The sequence below is a fragment of the Motacilla alba genome, chromosome 1 (genome assembly GCF_015832195.1).
Source record: "Motacilla alba alba isolate MOTALB_02 chromosome 1, Motacilla_alba_V1.0_pri, whole genome shotgun sequence".
In the NCBI taxonomy this organism is placed as follows: Eukaryota; Metazoa; Chordata; class Aves; order Passeriformes; family Motacillidae; genus Motacilla; species Motacilla alba.
Genome location: NC_052016.1, coordinates 104,954,172 through 104,975,077, shown reverse-complemented (window position 1 = coordinate 104,975,077; position 20,906 = coordinate 104,954,172). Strand labels below are relative to the sequence as shown.

Sequence of the window (20,906 nt, the reverse complement as noted above, 5' to 3'; positions counted from 1 at the left end):
CTCCTGTCTTTTTGTTTCTAAAGACTGTTTTTTTCAGTCTTTAGACTACACAGGGAAAAAAATTACTAAGAGATTGGAGAGGTATTTCTTGGAAGAGGATGCAGAAATGCGTATATCATGTTTTGTGGAGGATGATACACCTAGTGATGCAGTTGGAAGAGGTTAATCACTGGTTTTTTCACATGGAGATGAAACTGTTTGCTAATGCCTGTTGACAATATGTGTTGATGATGCTAGGCTTCTAGCCTGAGCTTTTGCAAATGATGATAAATTCCAGACTCTAATCAAACATCTTTCAGAAACATTAACATTTGCTAAATAAACATATTTTTCTCTTCTCTATTGCATGTAATGGATGTTTTTAACATTGTTTGCCAGTCTTTTTATAAAGCATAACAGATGGCCAATGCTTCTGATGAAATAATTATATTACTTAACCCTTTTCTTGGGAAAGAAAAGGCTTGGACTTGCTACTGCCATTCAGATTTTCTGTAAATGACCCTGATGACAAAGGCAAGAAAGTTTTTGGTTGAAAAATCTATTGCCAGTTTTAAATGAAAGAATGGCTACTTCTCTCAGGTTTGATTTTCACACTGGTCTTTCTCTTCATAAAATGTGACAGGGAAAGTTTAATCCAAAAGCCTGTGAGGAAGCACAGAGCTGTTAAGAGCCAGCTCTCAGAGTGATGTGGTAGATCTATGCTGCACTCAGAGACAGATCTTGGAGTGGTCAGGGCCACCCTCTTCTTGATCTACTTGCTGATTCAATAGCTTGAAAAATTTTATGTCAATACCCCCTGTGTCTTATTTGACTTTGTGTTCTTGGTGACACACTGAGGCAGCTGGCTGAGTATTATTGAGGTGCTAAACTGGCAGGTGCAATTAGGTATGCAAGGAGCTGTATGTGGCGTAGAGTGGTCTTTAAAATAGGTTAAGATCAGGCTCCCAGGTCCAGTGTTTGTGAAATACTGGCTGGCAAGGTTAGTCTGCTCTCTGAAGTCAATATTTGTCCTGTTGAGAACCTGAACACTCTCAGAAATGGTGCACTGGGAGTGTTCAGGAGCATTCTGGCAAGATGGAGTCCTTCAGTAGCATGCTGCTGTGTGTGCATGTGAATGGCAGAGTGAGAACAGACTCCTCAGATTCAGAACACACTTGATTCCTAAACATTTCAAGAAAGTATTTGGCCTTTGACATTGATGACATACTAGAGATTGCTAATAATAGCATGCCTGAACTTTTGTTAGAAAAATAAGCACATCCCTCAGCAATTCCCACACTCCTAAGTTAGATCACCACAACATCATATTAATGCCAGGACTGATAAGATACAGAGAAATATTAAAACCTCAGTTGAATAAAATTTGTTCTCATTTGAGAGGTCTTTTACACAAGGCTGAAAATAAGAACAATATGATATCAGCTAATCATTTGTCAGCATCCTTGCTCTTGGACACACACAGGAGTGGCAGGATGCTCTTGTCCCACTTGCTTGCCCAAAGCTGCTAAAGTTCTGCTGAATTGTTGTGGCAAATGCAGTGTCATTCCCTAGCCCTAAAATAAAGGACGTGTGAGTAGGAGGAAGAATCAACTGACTTAAGATAGAGGAATTCCTAAGAGGAAATACTGTGAATGGATGAGCTTGGAGAGGAAGTTTCATCTGAAGGTTAAGCTGTATTGTTTTTTGTATTGGGGGTACAAGGGGTTGGTAAGATCAATAAATCTATCTCCAAGAGGATGTCAAACTTTGATATATACTTTTAGGTGTGCATGTTTTCCAAGCAGAGTGGTAAAGACTCAACCTGTTCACATGCACAAATAATATGAAACTGATTATTCACAAAGGTGGAAATAGGGGGATATATGCAAAAATTTCATAATATTTACTATTTCTGTATCTAGGAAGAAATGAGCAACAGAAATCTGTGAGTGCGGTGGGGATAAAAGTTTGTTTAATTATGAGGAGACCTGATTTTAGCATGGATCTTGTAGGATGTAATAATTAGTGGAATAATATTGTTTCCACAGAGTCATTTTATATGATAGCTGCCCTGGTATTGAACACATTTCTCACCTGTCTGGACATGACATTCAAAACTTGTTTTTTTGATACAAAAATTCAGTGTTTGTGTTTACTGCTCCTCTTTTGAGGGGAAAGAAAAATGTACATATTAAATTAGGAAAGATAGAAGGAATATGAAAATGAGCAAGATGGCTTGATATCCATATACTAGGAGTGAATAGTTTGAGTTATCACCAAGATTCACTTGCTGGTGTTTTTATGTCCCCTTATGCTGACTGTCAGGATGTTTTGTTGCTGCAGGCTAGTGTGGAACACACTCTGCATTAATGGTCAGATTTCAGTGATTTAATATTATTTTTGCAAGCAGAAAGCTGGTCCTTAACAAAAACTCTTGTGTCCCAAGGGGGTAGGCATATGCTGGGAAAAAAATATATCACAAATTTCAAATATGCAAACTTGTGGCCTTTCAAGACTCTTAAGTACAGAGGAATTACAACACAGAGACTTCACGGATATGACAATGCTGGGGCATAAAATGCAATTCCTGGAATGCAGCAACAGTGTGTTTCCTCCACAGCCATTAAAGCTAGGTGAAAAGTAGCTGCTGGGTTGAACCTAAGCTGTCTTCTCTTTGTGTGGAGAAATCAGCTTTAGCATCAGAAAAGTTTAGAAGTGGAGTTCATGTCATCTTAGGAAGAAGTGGCTCTTACAGTGTTAAAAATGAAAGAACTGCCTGCTATATATGGGCTTTAAAAATGTATTTTATGGTTGCTAAGGTCGGATCTAAAGCTCAGCTGAGAAGTAACCAAAAATTGTTCCGATTTTCCCTGCAAATAGAAAGCTTGCGCAGTTTCTACAAGAAACTGGTGTCACATATGCCTCGCAGAAAGGTTCCCGCTCCTTTCTGAGCCGCTGGATGCGGGAGCGGTGCGGGATGCGCCCAGCCGGGCGGGCGGAGAGGGCGCGGCGGAGGCGGCGGCGGCGAACGCCGGGGCTGTCCCGGGGCTGTCCCAGGGCTGTCCCGGGGCTGTCCCGGGGCTATCCCGGGGCTATCCCGGGCCCGCTTCCCACTCTGGGTGCGTGCACCAGCTCGGTGTTCATGAGCTCGTTGCTCCGTTTTAACACAGGTGTGCGGGTTCTCAAGCGTTGGATCAGGGAAGGGATGGAGTCACCATCCCTGGGGATGTTTAAAAGCGCACGTAGACGCCTTCCCTGTGCAGGGACCTGGTTTAGTGGTGGGTTTGGTTGTGTTGTGTTAATAGCTGGACTCGGTCTTAAAAGCATTTTCCAACTTAGATGATTCTATGATTTACATTAAATTCTTGTAGTTTTTCCTCTTCCCATCTATCAGTCTCATAATTTATGACCCCATCTAGTTCTGCGTGCTTGCTCTTCCTGCACTTACCCTGTAAATGCCACAACTACCCAAATACTGACACCAGTGACAGAATCATTATGATAGATAATGTCTGTCTTGGTAAACAGAGGGTCAGCTGCAGGTTTGGCAACAGATTTCATTGAAATTGCTAAGCCTTCTGGCAGATGGCTTCACCATCTCCTTCAAACTTCCCAAGTCAGGTTTGGTGTATGCTGAAGAACAAGGAGGCAACAAAAGCCTTTCTTGCACTTCAGAAAGGAGCCCAAATACAGAGTGAATATAGGTGGGTTTATTTTGTAGGTAACAAAAGTGGTGATTGTGGAACAAGCATGACAATTTTAACTCAGCTAACTGCAGTACAAAAATGCCTCTTGCTGAATGCTTATTATTGTATTTGCAGACTGGCTTCATATGTACCACATGTGCTTATTGTTGTTGCATTGTGACTTAAAGCTTTTATGAAGTGATAAGCCACATATTAATAGTTTTAACAGAAGGTTCTCTAGTTGTTAACATGGTAACACCTTGCAAGTACAACATGTTATGTCAATTTTTCGTTCTAGAAATATGCAACATTCTGCACTTCAAAATACATAAGGAAAGTGTCTATTTAGTACTTAGATCTGCTCAATATATTATCTTCCATGAATTCCTACCCTGTTGCTCAGACCTGCTATAAAAATTTGCTGCCTCAGACTGCAAGATATTAATTCATTTCCCAGAAATCTCTTTGGATACAAGCTGTAAAAGCAGATCTGGAAGTTGCAAGCACATTTGCTCTTGCTCAATCTTACTCCAAACTGAACTGATTACAAACACTATTATAGTAACAGGTGTTCAAATATATCCAACTAAGTTATTAGCCAAGTTTGGAAGATTCTTGTTGTTTTCCTTGACCACAGTCAGGTTATCAGTTGCATATGCATGTAGTCCTACTCATATTTCCCTCAGTAAAAATTGTGCCATTTTTTAAAATTTGAGTTTCATAATAGCAGGGTTCCATCCTGTGACTGTATCAGATGTGATTGGAAATTTTCAAAATAAGGTAGCAGGTACATAATGATCACAGTGACCCAAGGAAAGTCAAAACATTAGTGTTTTGGTGATAATAAAAATTAGGAAACCTTATGTTTATTTACATTTTATGTATCACATCACAATAAACCAAATTAGGAAGTCAAATTAAAGTAAGTTAATGTGTTAAAACTTCCCTTTAGTTGCATCATGAAGAGTACAAACAAGTATAAAATTTTGAAATTTGGTGCCTTTACAGTAACTCCATTCAACCTGGCCCTCTAAGTAGGCAGTGCATGAAAGCATTTGCCCATTAGTAATATCTTGGTAAACGGTCGTGATGTGATGTGACACATTTTCCCCCCAATTTGCATACCTGATAATGGGCTTCAAAAATATCGCCTTCAGATGCACTGGCAAAAAGGAACCCATCTGAAAGAAACACTGGATGAAATGTTGGTGATGGGACAATCCCGGGTCTGTGTCCGAATGTGAGACAAAGAGTTCAGACCATTAAAAGCTATATGGTCTATTGCCATGCTAATGTTTCGTTCTTTGTTTAGTGCAGACTTTTAAAAGTGTTTCCATGACTCATTAAATCCTCTGAAATAAAGGTTCTCACAATTCCAGTACAGTGGAGCAGTTATTTTTGGACTTAATTATAAACAGTCTAGATAATGAGCTACCTAACTTGTCCCCTTTTCTGAAGAAGGAAAATGGTTAGTGACCTCTCCTTTCTCTAAACAGTATCAAAATCCACTGTATTTGATAGATAAGGAGTGGAAAGTCCATGAAAAAATGAAAGGAGTGCATAAGCAAATGCCTGTTCAGCAACTAATATTTTAAATAACAAGTAAGAATATGTATTTTGTGAACCTATTAAGTATTCAGCTTAAGAGAATATTGTAACCATAGCAACCCCTTATCACCTGTTTGAGACACTGCAACATCTCCACGAAATGTGCATCAAGTGCCCTGCTAATATTTGTAAAATGCTGATAATATTAGCTCTTGGAAATGGCCACAGTGAAAGACAAATGCATAAAAACGCTTGAGACTCAAGATCACCTGTCTACTTTTTGATTTCTCCTTGCCCTTCTACTTTATTTTTATATATCAGTTTGATTTAGCAAAAGCAAAAGATTAATGGGTTCAAGAAGTCACTGGAGGGAGCAGGGTGGTGGACACACATCACTGCTCACCTACAGCATGCCTGTCATAACCACTCTGAGTTAAGTTTGCCGAAAGTTTTAGTGGTTTGTGGTGGACAAACAAAGCCTACATAAAGGGAAAAGTTTCCCAAAAAGATTTAACATGAGAACTCACAGGAAGACACCCAAAATAAGGTAACTACAGATCTCCTCCTTGCAGCAGTTATTAGTCTAAAAAGACTGTGAGTTGTGCCATGTGCTTTATTTGCAGGTTTTCAGATGCCATAAAGCTGTAACAATCATGATTTTTCTGACTGTAGAAACAGCTTCTCTTGTTTCAGATGTTACATTTCAGATGGTCTCCCTTCTTTTTCAGCTTTGAAGCTGCAAGTGGTCAGAGCTTTACACTTCTAAGGTCTAAACTGAGGATATGGCAGGTGAAATTTTCTGTGAGTTATTTCTGTGCCCCACAGCCTTTAGGGCTCAGGATGCTGGGATGGCCTGGAGAGCTCCCCTGCTTAAGTTTCATCACCTTTTCCTAAAGGACTCTGTGCTTTGTCCTTTTTTTGTGGTGTACTATGTTTTTCCACACAATTAAATACTTAGAGAAGCAGGTAGTCCCAGTGAATTACGAGTTCCTGTGATAAAAGAAATATGGAAATTGTATTTAAAACATGAGAATCTTTCATTTTTGCATCCTTAGTATTTTTTTTCTCTCTCACTTCAGTGCGAAGTGCAGTACACAGTCTACATGTGCTTCCACTCTGAAGAGACATGCAGGAGGAGGAAAGCAAAATCAGTTGTTGCCAAGTGATTTGGTAATTGAGCAACGTGACAGCACAACTCAGCCTAACTCTTCTGTACATGCTGAGGGGTCTTCCTGTCTCATTTTGCTCTGCAGCATCATAGAGTATCAAGTTATTAGTTGTTAATTTCAGGTGATAGGTGGGAAAGTGAGAGCACCAAAAAGCTTGGATTGCTGATGATGACAGGGTATGCAGGACATCACTGTGCATTCCCATTGAGATAAAGGACCTTCTTTGTGCCCAAGAGATGTGGAAAAGGCTTTATGAAATGCGTGTTAGGACCTTTGCATATCATTGCAGTTTCATAGTGAATTACAGCAAAATTACAGCTAAGGGAGATGTCTGAACAAGAAGAGAGAGTATGAGCATATGTGACAGTGTGGCCCTAGGGATCAAAATCTGCATGAAATAGTTTAGAAGGCATGCATTAACCTTCATCACTGGGCTGATGTGCATTAGCAGCTACTTCTGTGGGGTTTTTTACCCTGCTGTTGGCGTAAAATAATGATGTTGGAGAATGTGTTGCAGGCAGGGGTTATAATGGCTGAGTCTCCCTGCAAATAAGCGTGTGTGTATTTACAAAGTCAGACTCTGGACAATATCTGCCAATTTCAGCATTGAAGTGATAAATGCAAACTAATAATAACCTGTGAAAATAAGAGATGCAAAAATTAATGCCTAATAGTAAGCATTTTATTTCTTAGCTGGGCTTCACTTTCCATGAGTCTTACCTGAATTGGATTTTCTAGGTCACTTTAGATTTTTTGAGTATCTTTATGAAAATGTTCATCACCAACTATGAAAACCTAATTTTCATTGACCAGTCTGCTTTTTTAATTTTATTTTTTTTATAAGGCCATCTTATAAAATGAGAATCAAAGATTCAGATTATAAAAGTGGTTTGCTTGGAACCTGGAGAAGCCCATTATCTTAGCAGTCATTGTCTTTTATTGCCAGTGCTGTTTAACAAAAAGGGAGGACTGAATAGGTGACACCTCTGGAAATGTGAGCTAAAGAAAGTAAAAATTATTTTGGAGACTGGCAAACCTACACTATATATTCCTGTAAGTAAAACGAATGAGGTACAGGGACTCATAAAAGTTCCATCTGAAAATGGTTTAAAAGTTAAAAAAGGGCTACTAAATACAGATAGAAGCATGGGACCCAACCAGGGCAGTCCCCCCATGGCAGTCCCAGCGAGCCTGTTTATAAACACACCATTTTGAAACCCTCCTTAGCTGGTTTTAAGCAATGCTCCTGATGAGAAAAAACATTAATGTGATAAGCAAAGACTTTCTGAAACTGTCTCCAACTTAACTTCTGTGACTAATGCTTCGTGATATCTGCCCACATCCTTGAATTGCTTATTTTAAAATCCTCTCATGAGAAGGTTCTTTTGCTTTTCTTCTAAATTCTTTGCCTGTTTTTCTCATTTGAAATTAGAGGAATGTGATGGGTTTGGTGTTAACCTTCCCACATAAATACATTACATGGTCAGTACCAAGGGTTTCTCTGAAGCAGTGGGAAGGTGTAGTAATCTGATATTTCATAGGTAATCTGACCTTGATGGTAACCCCAGTGAACTTCAGAAGCTTGTGAGTAGAATCATGAGTCACATATGTTAGCAAATTCTCAGTTGTATAAAGTAGTTTTCCTGGCCAGACTTTAAGGATTTGGGATTTGGGTTAGGGATTTTGCTGTCATTCCCCAGACCACCCCCTACAACCTCATCTCACCACCAATACTGCGATCCACTGGTATCCTGAGTAGGGAAATACTTTGTTCAGTTGTAGGGAAGAGCACCTTAAGACTAAGTTCTTTTTCACTGAGAAAGTCCAAGCATATACCTTGAATTTTTCTTGAAGAATTTGAACATATTTCTCTACACATTCATGGATGTCTACATGCCCACACATACACAGACACACACACTTTTCTAGAAATAAATTCAGTAGTCTGATTGTTGTGTTGTCTGGTTAATACATGCTTTTGCATTCTAAATATTTTGAGTTAGCCCAGAAACTTGCAGTTACATCTACAAAGATTAGTCTTCTTGTGTCTTTCATGCCTGCTTATGGCAGAGACTGTGCTGTCCTGATTACAGCAATGTTCAAAGATGTTTTAGCATTTATAGATTTATTCTCTCCTTTATTATCCTCAGCACTATAAAGACAGCTTGAATACTCAGTCTGGGAATTCCAGTGAAGGAGATGAAACACCTTGTGCCCCAGGCACAAGTAATTTTCAGGCTGCAGTTCATATTTCCAGTGTTTAAGATATGATTCTGAACCACGTCACTTCACAAGTTTTCCATCTGACCCCCTTGCTGCATAGCTGACAGGTAACTTTAGTACCCCCCATTCCAACAGGCTGCCTTTTTCACAGAAGTCCTTTTCCCATGGGGCAGGGGGCTGGCATGGGCAGCCAGGACACTGGAAAAATGAGAAAAGTGAGAATTCTCTACAAAAATATTCTCAGGAATTTCAACTGCAAAAAGTAATCTTCTTATTAAAAGAAATTAAGTTTCATGAGATAGTGCAGACTGCTGGCAAACTTTCATTACTAGAAAAATGAAATAACAATACTTTAGTTTGACTTCAGCTTTTACACAACTTTGGCTCCATTGATCTTAGCTGAAATACTGATTTGAGGTCAGCAAAATATTGGTTGGTTGTCCCTTCAGTGGCAAAATCCTGGGATTTTTAAAGAGATACTGGAGCTATTTTTTTACCTCTGTATGACCAAAACTATGTAGTGTCACTGCAGGGAAATACAACAGGACATTGAAATATCAAATGTTTTCTGAGAACAAGAAATATGAGGAATTAAAAATTATGCAGAAATATCCCAGTTTTTCCTGTTAATGCCTTGTCCCAGGTGAGATTTTGACAAGATGTTGAAACGCCAGCATTTCTTCTGTTTTGGAAAGTTTTGCAACACAAAGTCAATCTCTCTCTCTAATTCTTCCTGGACATGGCATAGTCTTGACAGTGCTGAGAGTTTCTCACTTCTGACACACTGGTGCATGGCATAGGATATGCTGAACCTGTTTTATGCAGGTTGAAGAAAAACTGTTTTAGAGCAGAGTGGCTGAATTGTGAGTGTTACATGTTTTTTTTTTCTAAACCTGTGGTTTAGGGGCTGTTGTTTTGAAAGGAAGGATTTGCATGGTTTGATGATCTCAGCTAACACACAGATAATGGGGACTTGAGTAGATGTCTGTTTGCTTCAAGTGACAATTTATCAGTTTAGGTTTTAAGTGAAATTGTGGCCAGATGTTCTCCCTCCAACCTGTGTGATCATATGTTGGATATATCTCCTGGAATAGGAGAATAGTATTGATTTTGACAGGTACTGTTGGATGTTTAACTGATGAAGGCACGTTTATTATAGCTTCTGCTGTTTGGCCAAATCTTTGTTTGCTTATCTTGAATCACTTCATGACTGTCTTTTGCAATTGGTCACTAAATAAGCAGTTGGTACAAAATGCAATGGAATAAAGTTATTCTCTTTTTACTATGCTAATAGAGGTCACAGATACATAAGGCAATTCCTGACTTCTTACTTTAAAATTTAATGGAGGCTTCTAAGGACTGGGATATTAAAAAAAATGCAGTAATTTAACTATTATCTACTACCTCTAAGAGTAATGAAGTATAATTATCACTGAAGTAACAACTAATTGTAAAATCCCAGGTAATCAAATGGAAAAAAAGTGGTAAACTAATTATGATTTCCATTTAATTCAGCACTTACATATACTAGAGAACAGATGTTTTAGAAATTCTGAACCCTTGTAGCATCCTTCTTTGTTAGTTTTTTTTAGCTTACTATACTTCCATAGAAATTTAGAATAACTATCAGAGTCTTCTGATCACTAATTTATTACACATGACTGTGCACCAGCTTGTTCAGGCTAGCAGATCAAGTATCTGCCTCATAGCAGATATAGTAAAATGAAATCCAGCAGATATTATTCTTTTGATTAAAAAGCCTTAATCAAAATGTCTAGTCAGTGTAGTCCTAAGACAAGAGCAGATGGATAATTGTTTAACCACCTTTTTGTCTGTTTGAGCTCAGGATTACATAGGTTGCATAAGTTATGGAGAAAGAAGCTGTCCTGAAGATATCTTCCCTTCTCTCTTGCCTGCAGCTGGTGCAGTCCAAAGTGAGATCAGAGTGATTCCGTAAAGGGTGAATGGTGTTCTAAGGTTTGCTCCACCAAGAGGACTGAAGGATGCCCTGATCATCCCCACATCTGCCTGTTTTACTGATACCCTTCCAAAAGGCTGAGTCTTGAAAGGCAATGAATTCCCCAACGATCCAGCTTAAGGACACCTTTGTGCACTGTGGCTTTCAGCCACACTGGGTATGTGCACATATAAGGACAGTGACACTGCTGGTCCTAGTTTTGAAATTCTGTCAGAAAATGTGTGTGCATTTAGATGCCATGATTCAGACATTCTGCCAGCAGAGTCAGCTTGTCTTCATTGCATTCACTGCAGCAATGTTTATAAAAGAAGCCAAGTACTGCTTTGTGAGATCCAAGCCCTGTACAGTCTTACATTCACAAATGTTAACTATATCATTTGAAATCATTGCATGATAATATTCACATCTTGAGAACAGTTCTTAATATTTGGGGTATTTCAGCATTTTTCCTCTTTTTTTTTATACAGTCTTCTCATAAATTAGTCTTCATCTTACAACTTCATATTTTGTGCCAGTTCTTCTGGAGGTTATTTTTACATGCCAGTGTTGCTTTGAGTTAAGTATTCTAGTGTTATATGGGATTATTATGAAGTATTTTGTATTCTGGACATCCTGCTCTTCCTGCAGGTGCCAATTTAAAACTGCCAAGGGAGGGACTATAAAAATGATTTAAAATTAATTTCAATGCCAATATTTTGGGTGTGAATATTACATTTTTCTCTCAAAGTGCAGCAGTCTAGCTGCTTGTCTTATTCTGAAAAGCATGTCTCTACTAGTTGTCTATATTGCAAATTAAAGCCAATATAAAGTAGGGTTGTTTCTTTATAACCTATATGCAGGGTCATATATTTCTCTGCTGCAACTCTATCACTCCTACCATATAATCAGATCCCAGGGTCTGGTCTGTCTTTGTTTGGCACAGCTCAGTAAAAGAAATGGAGTGGTTCTCTGTCTTTAGCGTATATTAAATTCTCTGGGCCCAGGAGGATTTCCATGGCAGCTGGAATTCAGCTAATGAGAGAAAGTAATTTTTGCCACTTCCTGTTCTGTGCTCCCCCTGCAGCTGATGCAAACTTATCTTGGTCTGGACTACGTAAACTGTATTACACCAGCAACTGACTGATCCCACATCAGGCTGTTTTGCATTTGATCCCAGTTCAAAATAATTCCTGTGTTTGGTAATTTATTAGAAACAATCAAAGTAGATATGGAAGGTTTAGTTTAAAAAATCAGTGAGCCAAAGTTTCAGATTCTGAAACAATGGTAAATTTTTGGTATGAAGATTTTTGTCTTTGCCTTGTCACAACTTAAAACCTTCAAAACTGCACACTGCATTGATAAGCACTGAACTAAGCCTCATCCCACTAAATTTAGATGAACATTTTAAGAAATAGCTGATGTGCTGACAAAGAGCACTCAACACCTAATTTACTATGTTTTTGTAAAAATGTGTGATATTTTTACATAATGTAAAATTTGTAAAATTTCTAACTGGTATTACAGTGGTGAGGTTTTCTGCACATTTATAGGAACTCTCAAAGCTTTCTGACTACACAGACTGGATCATAACACATTCTAACATAACATCTTTGTCTTACGTAGCAAAAGGAGGCAGGACTTTTAGTTAGAACCCAAGAGCCTGAGTTCTCACAAATGCCTGCTGACTACTTTTACCAAGTCAACAGCAGAACAGCATGAACCATGCTGAAGATCTTCCTGATCAATGCTACCAATAATGGAAGCCCAGCTAAAGTTATCCTACCTTGATTTGCTTTAGTGAAGGGGGCAACATAATGCTTGAGTGATGAGGCTGGAGGGAGGGCTTGTGTGTCTGCCCTTTGAGTCTGGGAGGTGCTTGGTGTGTGATAAGGACTGTGGCAGGCATCCACAGTGAGCAGCAAGGTCAGAGCTACTTTGGTATTTGTGTGTCTGCTGGTGTCACTCATAACGCCAAGGGGTTTGATAAGAGGAATATGTGACCATTACTGCTGATAACCAGTGTTCACATAACATAAAACTGTCAATGTGGTTTGGTGCGCTTGTAGCCACCAAACCATTTTACTTTCAACTTGGATTAATTCAATAAGAATCCTTTAAAACTACTGCAGTCCCTACCATGACTTTGGTCTGGCTTATACCGGTCTTTGCTCCCAGTGATGTCTGAATTTACACCTGGCATCAACTCTTCTGGCTGCTCTTACCTCCACTGGTTCCACTGAACAGACTGTAAAAGTTTCCTCTGTCAGGGGTAGAATCTCCTTTCACTTCCCCAAACACCACAGGGCTTTCTCATGCCCACACATACACTTGGGTTATAGATAGGAAATCTGATTTTCAGAGGAAGGTGTAAAAACCAGCACCTGTCTTCTTGCATCCCAGACAGCAATTCCTTTTCCTCATATCCAGCTGTTTATCTGTGTCTTTGGATGCTGACTACCCTCAAACCACTTCAGATATAGATCCTCTCTTTTCCTCTCGTGTCACTCAGAATACTCTAGGAAGTAAAGAGCAGGACCTAGTTTTCTGAATCCACTGTGTGTAATAATACCACTTCATCCTCTGCAGCTGATGCAGACTTATCTTGATCTGGACTACAAAAACTGTACTACACCAAAAAACTCCAGCAACTGAGTGTTGGATGATCACAAAGTACATTCCTCAAAGATGGAAAGTGAATGGCACAAATAGAATAGGTGCTCTGTGACTCTGGATTTAAAAAAAGTAGCCCACACCCCACCCTGAACATAGGTCATAAATTTTAATGGTTTCATTTTTTACTAATACTAGGAATCAGTTTTCATCCTATACAATTCACTCATTTTTGATGCCACATTCTGCTGGGTTTTCAGGAAAATGCAGTACCCATCCAGTTCTGTAAGTTGTGCATGTTGTATGAGAAAAGGTGTCTGCACTTAACAGAAAAGTTATGTAATTGTTTTATCTTTATAATGTTTGAGTTCTCACAGAAACTTTTGCTTTGTTCTCATGTGAAACTCTGAAGCTGTCCTAATAATCCCCTTCTTAAAACCCTGAAATCAAAAATAGGGGTTTTGTGTGAATCTTTTATAATCCTTACTAATTTTGTAAGTTTTGAACTTTTTGCTACATCCTCTTCACCCGGGTAGTTTACCCCTAATGTTCTAATTACTTTGAAAAAGTACATTTATGTTTCCTTTGAATGCAGCCTGGAGAGCATTCTCCCAGATTTAAAGTAGTGAAAGGTCTTCACATACCACATACTCACTTCAAGTGACACGTGTCCCCCAAGCTATGCTTGGGGAAGAGAGGACAAGCATTCCTGTTAAGTGCTCTTAATGCACCTCACTCTGCCTTGCAGCTGCTTCAAGCTGTTGTGCAAGTTGGCAGTATTAGACCATCACTAGGGCATCACTCACTTGTCTCCACATTGGCTACAAAGAATGGTTGGTCTTACCCTTATGCAGCTGTTATATTGATCCCTGGAGATGGTTGGTGTTGGACATAAAAACATATAATTGGATCCTTTCCCCTGAGGACACAGACGAGGCAAGAAGAAAGTTGGACCTAGATAAATTCCAGTAGTGGTTTCAGTCAAGTTTTCTCTCCACCCATGCCATGCTTCTGATCTAGACAGTGCTAGTATTATGCAAGCTCCTTTATTTGTAGCAGTTGTGAGAAAAATCATTATTGTCTTTAAATGGAAAAACAAATAAGTAGATATTTCAGATCTTTTAATTCTTTCCCTGTGACATACCCACTGCTGGAGCTTAGAAGTTAAAAGGAAATCTATTTTTGGAAGCTTTTAATTAAAATCCTGGATACATATCATTGTAACTTTTTTTCTGTAACTCAATTCAATAAGATTACTGGAACTGCTAAGGGTTTTTATGGACAGTGACTATTTTTTTCATTGATAGATAAAGCCATTGCAGAAGCAAATTCACGATATTGGGACTTTACTTCAGGCATCAGATTTGCCTGATTGTTCCCTAAGATCAAAAGACAGATTTCCATCAAGAGCGGAACAGAATGACTAATAGGCTTCTGAGCTGATATTAAGTTAGAAGCCTTCTCCACTTTGGAGAAGATTGGCTAGTATCAATTTGGGTTTTTGGGGTTTTTTTGTTTTGTTTTTTTTTTAAACTCAAGAACTTTGGAACTAAATTTTCTTCAAGGTCCCTTCCAACCCAAACAAATCTATAATTCTATGAAAGGTGTAACTCAAACAGCAATGGCACTTCAGATTTGAGATTTTTGATTTTGTCTTTTCTTTGTTTATTTTAATGAAAGCCACCGAGGGGCAGCAGATAGCAGCTGATCTCGTAAAAAAAACTAAACAAAACAAAACACTTTTTTTTTTCTTCTTTGAAGTTGCATTTCGAGTCCAGGGATATATTGCATGAAAAACTCAGCTGCAGGAATGAGGAAACCACCCTCCCTAAAGAAGGGAAAGCAGACAATGAACTGAGGCTGGGGATGATTAAACGTTTGCCACTGAAACTAATAAAACTTTGCAACAAAACATTTCCATAGCCTACGGACCTACACATATATTTTTGTTCCTTCCAACAGACAGGCACTTGCCCTTAATGTAAATGGCAAAGGGAATTTTACTTCCTGCTTTTGTCATTATGTAATTTTCCTTTTAATCTGACATGAGGAAATCGCTGCTTCTGAAGACGGGATATTGCCACTTTACCGGGCGGCTGTCGAGCGTTCCTGCATCACTCTGATGTTGCAGTAACTTCAACTGGGCATTTAAATATCCTTGCCGAAAGTCCTGGGAGTCTGCTAAGCTTCGAGCAGACCCGGAGCAGTTACATGAGAATGGGAATAATCTCTTACGCCGCAAATTGACTTTCCTCTTTGTAGCCCTAGACACTGTTTCCAGCTGCTTTCAGTCTTTAAAATCCTTGAAAGCTTTCCTAATCCGCGTGTAGGCAGCAGCCTTTATGTGCTCTGCCGCCCTCCCCTTCCCCCTGATTGGCGAGGCAATTCCACAGCCAACTGCTCCATCCCTGGGCTGGGTTTGAAATCAGAGCCCGGCGGACAGTTGCCTCCCCGTTGCCGACTTTTCATAGGCTGGGCAAAGAAGGTTGGGAAACTTGACATTGTCTTAGGGCTCCCCCCGCTAGCCAAGAATAAAAAGGGTGGGGGGATAAAAAATAGACAGGAAAGAGGAGGGAGGGAAACTTGCTTACGGTGGGAAACTTGATGGATTTGTGCCCTGCCGGCAGCAGCGCGGAGTGAGCAGCCCCTGGCCGGCTGGATGGATGATGGGAATCTCACCATGAGGCAGGTAAGGAGCCACTGCCCGCCGGCTCCGGCTACTACTGCTCCCAACCCCTGCCCTGCCCGCTGCTTTCCCCCCACCCCTCTTTATTTTCTTCTTAGAATTGTAAGTTTCCGGGGCGGGGGGAGGGGGGGAATTCTTCCCTCCACCACAACCTCCCTGGGGGAGGCATCCCTGCCTCCCCGATTCTCCCGGTAGCGGGGATGCCCTGCAAGTCACGGTGCGCTTTGGACTCGTAGGGAGCGTGGAAGCGGTTTGCGAGCTCTGCAAATCAATTCCAGTTTGCCATGGTTGAAGCGCATTGTGGAGGCTGTCTCGCAGCCCTGCTTGTGACATGCGAAAGGAAAGAACTTGCTGTGTTATAAGCCTAAATATGCCAATAATTCAGCCCAAGGATAATTTATTAAACAGCTCTGCATGAGTTCCTTGCCTGCCAGGGCTTTAATCTTCTGATTGTTTTAAAACGTAGTAGTTTCAAGCTGTCTTGCAGCTTCACAAAAGTACTTTGAGATGGGTTTTCTAGGGATTTTTTTCTAAGATTATTCAAATTAGGGTTTTTTTTTTAAGACTTCTATTCACCTGAGGAGACAAAAGGAGCTTTTATTTTCATTCTCAAAGTTATAAAGCACAGTGACAAAGTGTTTTTGATTCCTGTTTTTCATAGTTTTACAGCAACAATGTACACTTACAAGAGCCTTGTGGGAGGAAGAACAACTGGCTGTATCTTAAGACTGAATCAAAGATCTGTCCCAGTTTAAAAAGCCAGTCCACTTCCTAAACTTGCTCATAATATGTTATTTTTGGGTAGGCAATAGGTAAATAAGAGGTAATTAGAAGTTATCTAGGTTTTCTGTGTGGGTGTCATTCCTTCAGTTCTCAGGGGGATTTTTATAGTACATGTCCCCAGGAACTGCATGTGTGAGGATTTTGCACCTGTAGTGCAAATGGAACATTTGTTTTACACTCGCTTTCTGAAACCAGGGTGGGAAATCTCAGCTTCCTTGCCAGTTTTCTGTAAGTTACAGGAGGTGAAGAAGGGTGAAGAAAAACGCAGGTGATAGAAGAAGAAAGGTACTTCTTGCTCCCACTAGCAAAATCACCACATTTTATAACTCTTTAAAGAGAGAGGAATTCTTGTCCTTGCAAAGCACAATGAAGGGCATTTTATATACCCAAGCTGGTCAGCTGGATGCACACAGTCATCAAAAATCATTATCACCACAAGAGGGTACTTAGGCACAGAGGGTTACCAACGAGGAGTGCAAAAGAAGCAGAAATGTTACAGGACGGCAATAACAAAGTGTAAAATGCTCTGTGAGACGTGCACTTTACTCTCCTGAAATATTTCTACCCAAATAATAGGCTTCAGGGATAATGAAGATTCGTAAGTGGCGGGTTAAAAGAGCAAGGCAAGCAAGTCTAATAGAGAATGGGGGCGGAGGGGGAATGCTGAGGCACACACGTACCCTCCAGAAGAGGAGGAGGGATGGGGGAGACATTCCATCCCGAAGAGAGGTGCAGGCACGGGCGGGCTCGCTCTTGCCGGGCCCGGCCCGTCCCGTCGCGGCGGTGCGCGCTCCCGCCGCGCTCCTCGGGGGCGCGCCCGCCGCAGCCGCGGCCGGGGTTTGTTTGAACACCTGCCCCGGGGCTCCGCCGCTCTCTCCGTGCCGAGGGAGCCCTGCGGGAGCCTTTCTCTGCCTTCGCTTGGCTCGCCGTGCATCGATATTTTCAGTTTGGCAGGGAAATTCTGCGGGCACTGCTGGGGCCCGAGGGACGCAGTCCAGGGAGTCGCAGGTCAAGGTGGTGCTGAGCTGCTGTGTGCGTCAGCCCCTGCCAGCAGAACTCGTGTTTTGGTGGGAAATGGAGGTTGTGATGGGCTGTGAAGTAACTGTATAAAACGTTTAGGAAATCCATTCGAGCGGACACTTAGAAGCAGGCAAGTCATGTGAAGCTGGAGCACTCATTCCTGCTTCTAGCTGGAAATTGTTAAGGGAAAGGTAAATGCTTAACTTAAGCCATGGTGGCTTTTCCATGGCCCTCCTATTCAGAGCAACACAGAGCTCTTTTTTGCCTTCTCTTCCGCCTTATAATCATCTCTCCCTACCTGTTCTGTTGCTTCCTTGTTGATCCTTTCCTCATCCTTGCACCATCTGGGAGGGAGTGGGTTAACTCCTTCCTCTTCACAGGCTTTGGGAGTGAGTGCTCCCACTTTGAGAGGCTCTTGATAGGACATGTAGCTCAATTTGGTGTTGCAGAGTTAACCATCAAGGATAAAGGCGTATGGCAATGTACTGCAGGTGCTGGAACGAAACCATGTACTATGCTGATGACTGATCTGACCCGAGGGCAACCCACAGCTACTGAACAATAGCACATAGAAAGAAAAATGCACTAATTTCCCCATCAGAAGTGGAGGAATTACTGTAGAAATGTAATATGCAGCCTGTTGAGAAGATTCAACCTACTTTACTACAGTCCAATAGTCTCCAGCAGGTCGCAGGGGTTGGTGTAAATACTGAGCTGAGATTTTTAAATGAATATAAAGAAGCAGTCATTTTTAGCTGATCATTGAAAACCTCAGCAAGAGCTGTCTTCTCACTGTCTCATAGAATAACCTTACAAATAAGGTCCAACAACGAAAAAGGAATATTTCTATCCTATCAGGGAAACTATTCTGATCACAATGTAAAAGTTTAGGCGTCCACAGGAAATGCACCCATTTGTGTGTGCTAGCGTGCTGTAAGACTAACGTTAGGAAGCGGAAGTGCAATTTTAAAGGTATCTTACATACTTGCAAAAAAAAAAAAAAAAAGAATTAACAGACAAGAAAAAAAAGCCTTTGCAAGTAACTTTTTTTTTTTTTTTTTTTTTTTTTTTTTCTTTGCAGAGTACTGAGTTCAGTTTGTTATTTATAAAGTAAGGAAATTTGCAAGTGATGGAAACTCCTAAAACTCTCAAAGACTGTGTTTAGCCTTCATGAAGGTGGAGTTTTTGTGAGGCTGGACACAGTTATGAGGCCAGATTCCCAGAGTTTGCCACAGAACTGGAGAGGGCACTGTGGGCTCTGTTTTGTTTCCTAAGCCTACTTCACAGAAAATCAAATGTTTGATGAATTTTAATACTTCATTTTCATTCCCTTTCAACCACAATATATCCCTGAAGTGTAGCTCAGGAGTGTCATTGACAAAAAATGCAGCTCCTTATTTTGGCCTCTTCCTATTCAAGTACCATTGACTTTGATCGAGGCAGTCTTGAGTCCTTTGTCACATAAAGAGGTTCAACTAAACAACTGTTAACTGACAGGCTACCTAAAAATGAAAAACTGTGTTTCTAAGATACATAAAACCATTACAATTACTTACCATGTCTGCAGTCATATGGCTTTTAGTGTGCACATAATTCACCAAGTGAACAAAGGCTGTATACAATTTCGGTGCAAAACATATGCAAAATTCAAAATCCCCCCCTTTCCTTTCAGCTGTTTAAGTTTTTACCATGTGTTTCTTATTTCCTATTTTCTTTTGCATACCTTTTAAAATTCCTAAAGCGTTCTTCTGCAGAAAAGTCGTGTTTTTATCCTGAAGTTCTGTAATCCTTTGCCTTGTCTTATAGAGTTCATCCTGGGATGTTTTGTTGTTTGTTTGGCCTGTAAGGGAAGAAGGAGCATCTTTAAGAACGCTGCCCTTTTTTTGTGTGTGTACCGTACAGAATAAAGAAAACAGGTGTACAGAGTCTGCAGGCTGGCAGTGTATCAGTTAATTAGTGGCTGGACATTGCTGGGGAGGAAGCCTGGCGAGGATTTTTGTGTGTGCCTATGTGTGTTGTCTGCTCCCTTTGATCACTTGTGTGGTAAATAGACATGCAGGGTAGCTATAGCAACGTGTGCTGTAGGTTGGTGGGAACAGAGGGGATGGGTTCCCCTGACAAAGGGTAGTTTGTTAGAGTGGTTGGTTCTGATTAGCAAAAGGTAGCACCAATCAGGGCATTTAAAAACATCAGTTTTGCAAAATGCAAATGAATGTTATCAGTTTCAAAGTGATGCTTGTTTCTGTAGCTCTGCGAGAGTAGATCGTGTGGAAGATTGGTGAGGAAGGGGGAGGCATAATAAAAAGCCGAGAATAACCCATTTACACTTTTGAATGTGAAAATATTCATGCTGGATGTGCTTTTTCTTGTGGTGCTGCACTGTCTATGCAGTTTGCAAAAGAAGCATTTGCAGGAGCCAAATTCCCGTAGATGATGATACAAATAGTTTTGTTTTTAAAATACGGCTTCAAGAAGCACTGATGATAATGTGATGTTAAGTAGTGCATCTGATCCATTACCTTTCCCTGATTTGTAAGAGTTTTGTGTGCAATTTGCGATCCCAAGATCCTGTTCCTATTTCAGCAGCCTACCTGTAGAGGTCAGACTTGAAGCTCTCAAAATCTTCCCATGATAGAATTTCAACCTAAAGTTGTAAATATACATATCCATAGCCACTTTCCTCATTAACTTTATGTGTAACACTTTTAAAATAATGTTGGTTTTTCAGTGTCAGGTTATTAAGTAACACCACGTTCTGCATTGATGGAAGCCTGAAATACATCAAAATTCAGCTTCATTTCACATCTTGAACAGAGCCCAACCTAAAGCTTTTATTAGTAACTGAATTATTTAGATGTGTATCTCTGTCTCCATGATCCCCACTAGGCCTCCTGCCTTTGATGAGGTCTGTCTCCAGCTCCCTCCCTCCGGCCTGCCCAGCCCTCTGCTGTGCTGGCTGCCGGCTTCCCACTGCTGCCTGGTCTCAGGGCTTGCCCACTGGCAAGGGACAGGGAAGCAGGCAGTGCCACAGAGGGGTTCAACAGCTTCTGAGCACTGCAAAAAGTTGTCAGACCTCTGAATCCCTCCACAGAGTAGCACGAGAGGTAAGGGGTCCTGGAGCCTGGGCTCAAGGAGAATGAAATGCTGGGAACAAGGAGCTCGCGGCGGTAAATGCTCAGGGAATCTGCTGAAGCTCAAAAAATGCTTCAGCATTTGGAGAAACTGTTTAATTTGTCTGTGGGTGA

The 20,906-nt window shown here is 40.6% G+C and overlaps 1 protein-coding gene across 5 annotated transcripts in view; it reads left to right on the top strand.

Moving 5' to 3' along the window:
• Positions 1–20,906, top strand: part of MID1 (midline 1) — a 244,380-nt gene that overhangs the window by 83,102 nt on the left and 140,372 nt on the right. Inside the window, exon 1 of one of the 5 annotated variants that reach the window (XM_038157682.1) lies at positions 14,797–15,861. The exons of 3 other annotated variants lie outside the window; for them this stretch is intronic. The gene's annotated coding sequence lies outside the window, so the exon portion shown is untranslated. Of the gene's footprint in view, positions 1–14,796; positions 15,862–19,120; positions 20,766–20,906 lie in introns of those variants that run through there. One more of the 5 variants, XM_038157701.1, reaches the window with a different exon arrangement.